Source organism: Camellia sinensis, chromosome 15, assembly GCF_055761805.1.
Source record: "Camellia sinensis isolate YWXY chromosome 15, ASM5576180v1, whole genome shotgun sequence".
In the NCBI taxonomy this organism is placed as follows: Eukaryota; Viridiplantae; Streptophyta; class Magnoliopsida; order Ericales; family Theaceae; genus Camellia; species Camellia sinensis.
In genome coordinates this window covers 83999739-84005890 of record NC_138975.1, presented here as the reverse complement: position 1 = coordinate 84005890, position 6152 = coordinate 83999739, and positions in this window count along the sequence as shown.

Below are 6152 nucleotides of genomic sequence, written 5' to 3'. Positions count from 1 at the left end.
ACGGAAAGTTGCCCCTGGTTTGAATGGCGGCTTGCGACGACTCGTGGCAACGGAAAGTTGCCCCTTGTTTGGATGCGGCTTGCTACGACTCGTGGCAACGGAAAGTTGCCCCTTGTTTGGATGGTGCCGCAGCAGTCCGCAAACAGTCTTCATTGGTGGTGGTCGAACTCTTGGACACAGAGGTGACGAAGACGGTTATAACAAATATATGGACACAGTCACCTTGGAAGGTGTTGGCAACTGGACTTTGGGATGGAATCAAAACCATTGTATGGACTGAGACGCTATGAAAGCGTTGGGGGCTGGACTTCAAGACGAAGTTGCCTACGTATCCCAAACATGGGAATCAAGCCTTACGTAGTTCCGGGTAAGGTACACTCGGGTATTTTAACCTTCACTTTTTAGGCTCTAATTTTTGCCAAGGTGCTCAATGCGGGTTTTCGACCTTGCGAGCTTCTTTTTCTTTTTTTTTTATTAATTTTTCTTTTTCTTTTTATGAATTTTTTTTGATTTTATTTCTTCTCTTTTTTTTGCATTTTTCTTTTTTGTATTTTTCTCTTGCTCTAACTTTTGCCTGGGTCGCCCTTCCGGGTTTTCGGCCCAGCGAGCCTCTCAAAGGGTAAAAGTGTAACCAGTCCATGCCAAATGGTTTTTGAAGTTGAAGCCTCTCTGTATCTAGGAGAACGGCTGTTGCAATGATTTGCAGAAGAATCCATCATGGTTGCTCCACGAGCTTCTTCTGGTGAGATCTAATCTTTTGACTCGCCTTTGGTGCCTCTTGTTCGAGGGCTACTTCAAAACTGGTCACACGGGCCTCCTCTGACAGTTGACTGTTGAATGTTCCGAATGAGTTCGAGGTTCAAGACAAACAGGTCGAATCTTGAGGCTGAGAGCGATCCTAGGTTGCATAATCTCAAGAGTGATCCCACACAGGTCTTCGCAGGGCTGCGTAAAACATTTGTTTTTGAAAGTTTTTAAGAAAGCGATAAATTGCTCGGGCCGAAGATAGTGTGGGACCAATCTGGATCAAGCCAGGATCCTTCTTAGTACTCACGCCGACAAGCATGATTTCATTCAAAAAAAGGCTTAGCATGCCTTTCTTCTCAATTTGATCAAAGTTTTGTAAAACCCGAGGAATTCCCTCCTCTTCGTTTTTATCACCGCAGTGTTCAAAAGAGGATTTTGAAAAACTTAGGCCAATGCAATGAGTTTGGCGCGCAGGAGAGCATGTGAGATGTACCGTCAGCCTATTCAAATCCTCTGGCACAACTGACTCACACTGAAAGCAAGCATGAAAATGAGATAACCACAGTTGTTTCATTCAGATTTGTTGGTGTAACTGGCCCCTCGGCAGAAACAGACTCGAAAACAAAAATGGGTAATTACAAGACAAAACGGTGTTCGAGGCAACAACTCCGGAATCACCTGGTATTCTATACAAAAGGGGACTGACTCGATACTACAAGACAGACCCTTAATCAAAAAGACTGACTCAAGACAAAGAGACAGACTCAAAACAAAAGACTGACTCGATACCCAAGCCAGAATTTACAAAACTTGGTTTCACCGATGCACAAAAATGCGTGCCAGACGCCACATCCAAAATATACCGAATGCTGCCCGCAGGTGGTTCACTTTTTGATTACATACTTGCAGTATCCGTGTCCTCAAAATCCAATAACTGGGTGGTAATGGACTTGGCTGAGGTGGGCTGGAGGATAACCTCGTTGTCGATCAAATCTTGCACCTCATGACGGAGGCGGAAACAATTGTCGGTAGCATGACCTGTCTGCTGGTGGTACGCGCAGTACTGAGCAGCATCATGCGTAGCAGGGAGATTCTTCGGGAGAGGCCGAGGCTCCAAGGGTTTAAGGTGTCCCCTCTCGGCAAGGATCTGAAGTGCCTTAGATAGAGGCATGTAGAGAGCATGAAAGGTCCTGCGCCCTCGGGGCAGGTACTTTGAAGTCTGAGCATTTTTACTAGCCGCACAAGCAAAAGGGTCGGCAGGCACTGCTTTGGCTTTCTGGTCTTTCCCAGGAGCAGGGGCGGGAATAGGAGAAACTGTTCTGGCATGACGGGGCCTATCCCGATTTTCCGACTGACTTGAACTCCCCTCAGATAGAGTGGGGAAAGCATCCTCCACAGTTTTTGCCACGACTGCGAATACTTGTTGTTTGTTCATCCCCGCGGCTTTCGAAGCCTCGACTGTCCACAGCAGTTGTTCACTGGGATCGGCATCTGCCTTCACTTTGTTCTTGCTTCTGGCCTCAGCCTGGTCGAGGGTTTGGATGACCTCTCAGAATGCCCACAAGTTGGTTAAATACAACGGATGCTGTGGTCGATGACCTATCTTTTGGTCGATGCCTCTTTTCTCAGAATGCCCACAGATGTATACAAGTTGGTCATCGACCAAAAGATAGGGCATCCGTAGGCAGGGGCAAAGTTGTTGGATGCAAATCAAACCAGGTTAATCAGGTTATGGCATGCTGCTAAAAGATGAGGTGGGAACCTGGCTATGGGGTTACATCAGCTATCTAGGCAACTGTACAAGCCTGGAAACTGAACTCTGGGGTATCTATCGAGGCTTAACCATTTTCATGCAAAAGGGGCTGGCCAATGTTGAAATTGAAATAGATTTCCAGACAGCCATGGCTCTGATCTGTGATGGAGCTGACGCAAACTCTCCCTATCGAGCCCTCATTGAAGATGCAAGATTTCTGTTAAGGCGATGCCAATGCTCAATCAAAGCCATACCCAGAGAAGCCAACCAAAGTGCTAATGCTCTAGCTAATTTGGGAGTAAACCAATAAGAATACACTGTATTTCTTGATGATCCTCTGACCACCATCCTTCCTTTGTTGATCACTGACATGTGCAGTGCTAGTTCTAGTCGGGTTTAAAACTTTCTCTGGAATGCTTTGCTCTTTGCCTTTAAGTTTTCATTTGAATCAAAAAAAGATAATATTCTCGTCATGTTAATCCCCATTTTATCAATTTACATATTACCAATTCATTATGAACAACATTAAACAACACAATGCCAAGTAAATGTTATGTTTCATGAGGTCTGATTAATCACAAGTAAGTCAAAATTCATCACTTAACTCCCTAGGTTCAAAACATGATTATTCCATAAGTTAAAACCCTTTTTATCCAATGAACATTATTATTAAAACTAGTTTCCAAAAATAGAGTCCACCTTTCAAAATACACACTACAACAATAAATACCCCAAATCTCAACCTTACACGACCCATCTTAGATCCCATTCATGAATTTCAAAAGAAATCAAAAATAACTTGGTTTTTATGCAATATGAACATACCACATGTCTATCTATAGGTGAAGCAATGAAGAAAATCAAGGAAATCCCTACCGCAAGAGAGAAGAGGAGAAAAAGCCCAAAAGTCGACCTTGCCGAAATACAATCTCCACCGGTCAAGACGAAGTCCTCGACATGCTCATCATTTTGGTATAAGGGACTACCATCAAAATCCCAATGGATTTTTGGGATCAAAAGGAAATGTAATGTTTTGTGTGTTTGGGTAGAGAGAGATGATAGAACAAGAGAGAATATATTGTAGAGAGAGACTGATATAATCTGAAATGGGAGGAAAAGGAGCAAAGATGCAAAATATAGCTGAAATGCAAAAAAAACGGAGCTAAAAATGCGCCTAGCCGCACTTGCGGCGACCCCCTCCTGCACGCGCGGAGCACCTCTCCCGCACGTACGGAGCGCCTCTCCCGCACGTGTGGCTCTCACCCCTGCACCACACCTTCGCACCTGCCTTTTACACAGTGTGCACACGGCTTCTCCTCCCAACTTCCCGCACGTGCGGCCCCCCTCCCTGCATGTGCTGCCCAAGGCCTCGCACGTGAGGCTTCTTCCCCTACCCTCTGGTGCCAACCTCGCGTCCTCCAAAACGAGTGAAAACTCAGAATCAAAGCAACCACATTAGAAAATATTTAAGAAAGAAATTCCAACGACTACTTACCCAGCATAAGATAAATAGAATCGAGCCGGTGTCTTAACCGGTCATCACAGAATATGTCCAATTTGGGAAAGATTGTGATATATACACCTTTACCATAAGGAAAAAAAAAAAAAAAGGTATTGTTATGGTACAATATGTAAATTATATTATTTGCAAATTTCTGATTATTACAAATACTAAATATCACACGAGGTATAACCAAACAATTTTAGAATCATAACCAAAAAATAATATTATAATCAAGATCATAATGTATCATAACTAAGAAAATAATAAATCATAAAAAAAAATTAAAAATAATAACCAAGAGTGCATATAGTATATATCTCAAATATAATTTTCCTTTTTTTTGTTTCTTTTGTTTACTTTGACCATGCGTAGCTTTTTATTTTATTTTATTTTATTTTTAAAGATTGGACCATGTGAACCTCTTGAATCACTTGACTTGACTTTTCTGTTCAGTTTCCTTCGACCTACACTTTTAATTTTACTATTTTACTACTGTTATTATTATTATATTTTATTTTATTTTTTTAATGAGGCAACTAAGCATATAAAAGGAACACTTTCGCCGCTGGTGTTGGGAAGTACATAGATAGAGAGTGAGAGAGGTGTTGATAATCGATGGCCGAGAATGAATGTTTCCTTCGGGGAAAAAATTTATGAATGATGATATGATCCGTGATTCAAAATAGGGAGGAAAGTCACTGATCATATCATCATCTATAAGATTTTCTCTTCGGAGGAAATGTTCATAATCGACCATCGATTATCAACGCCTCTCTCTCTCTCTCTCTCTCTCTCTCTGTGTGTACTTCCCAACACCAGCGGTGAAAGTGTTCCTTTCATATGCCTAGTTGCCTCCTTAAAACAAAAAAAAAAATATATATATATATATATATCTATATAATAAAGCAGAACGATTTTTGAAAATATGGTAGACACAATTGTCCTACTAGGACATTTCAAGGGTCATAATTCATTTGCTTATTTAGATAGATGGCTGAGATGACCGCTTAATTTTATATCAATCCTAAATATATATCTTCCCGTCCAAACAGTATGCCTCCTCCTTACCCACGTCTCTCCCACCCTTCTATCTTTATCTCTCTGATCTCCAGCCAAATCACGTCTCCCCTCCATCCCTCTTTATCTCTCTCTCTCTCTCTCTCCACAAGATTTCTTCAAGTGTGTTTATAGGAGCGAGCTTTATTATCAAGAAAAAAGGCCTCAGAAAAGCGAGCTTCATTATCAAGAAGAAAGCCTCAGAAAAGCTACTGCTATTTCTAGTGTTAGAGCTGGTGATTTTTTTTTTTTTTTTATCTCATTTTCTTTTGATGTTCTCTGAATTTACGGATTTTCCTTTTTTGGGTTTTGGATTTTCTCAAATGGGTTTGTCTTTGATTTGATTTTAATTAGGTGTTAGTGGCTATTCGTACCTTCTGGATCCTCTCTGGTGGTTCGGCATGATCACAGTGTAAACAAAACATATAGAAATTAATTCAGATTTCGGCTTCAAAGGCTTGCAGAGAAAGCAGAACGAACAGATTCGCCTTCAACCACAGATTCGCCTTGGAGTTTCCGACTTCCTCTTATCGCAAGGTAAAATTCTCTTTTTGGGGGTTTTGAGAAAGAAAACCTAGAAAAATAAATTGGCAGAGATTGTATTAAGATCACTCTGGTAGTCAATTTGGGTTTACTTCTAAAACTCTCTCCCTTTCAGAAATTTATATAGGAAGATTTGAAACTAATATTCTTCGGCAATGCAAGAAAAAAAAAATCGTTTGCTTGCTCATCTTTGGTCTCATGTTCTGAAATTAATGGTATATAATCTCTGGCCAATTAGGGTTAGATGCGCAAGTCATCAGATAACGATTATTTTTGGAATATTTCGATAAAGAGGAGAAGGAAAGAGGGACGATAGAGAGAGGGAGGGGGAGTGAGAGAGAGAATCAATAATGGGTTTCTCCAAAGACAATCTGATTGGGTTTATGTTGGCTATTTCTTCGGCAATGCAAGAAAAAAAAATCGTTTGCTTGCTCATCTTTGGTCTCATGTTCTGAAATTAATTTTGACTTGAAATTTCAGATTTCGGCTTCAAAGGCTTGCAGAGAAAGCAGAAAACAGAACGATTTATTTTTAGATTTTCCCTCTGTC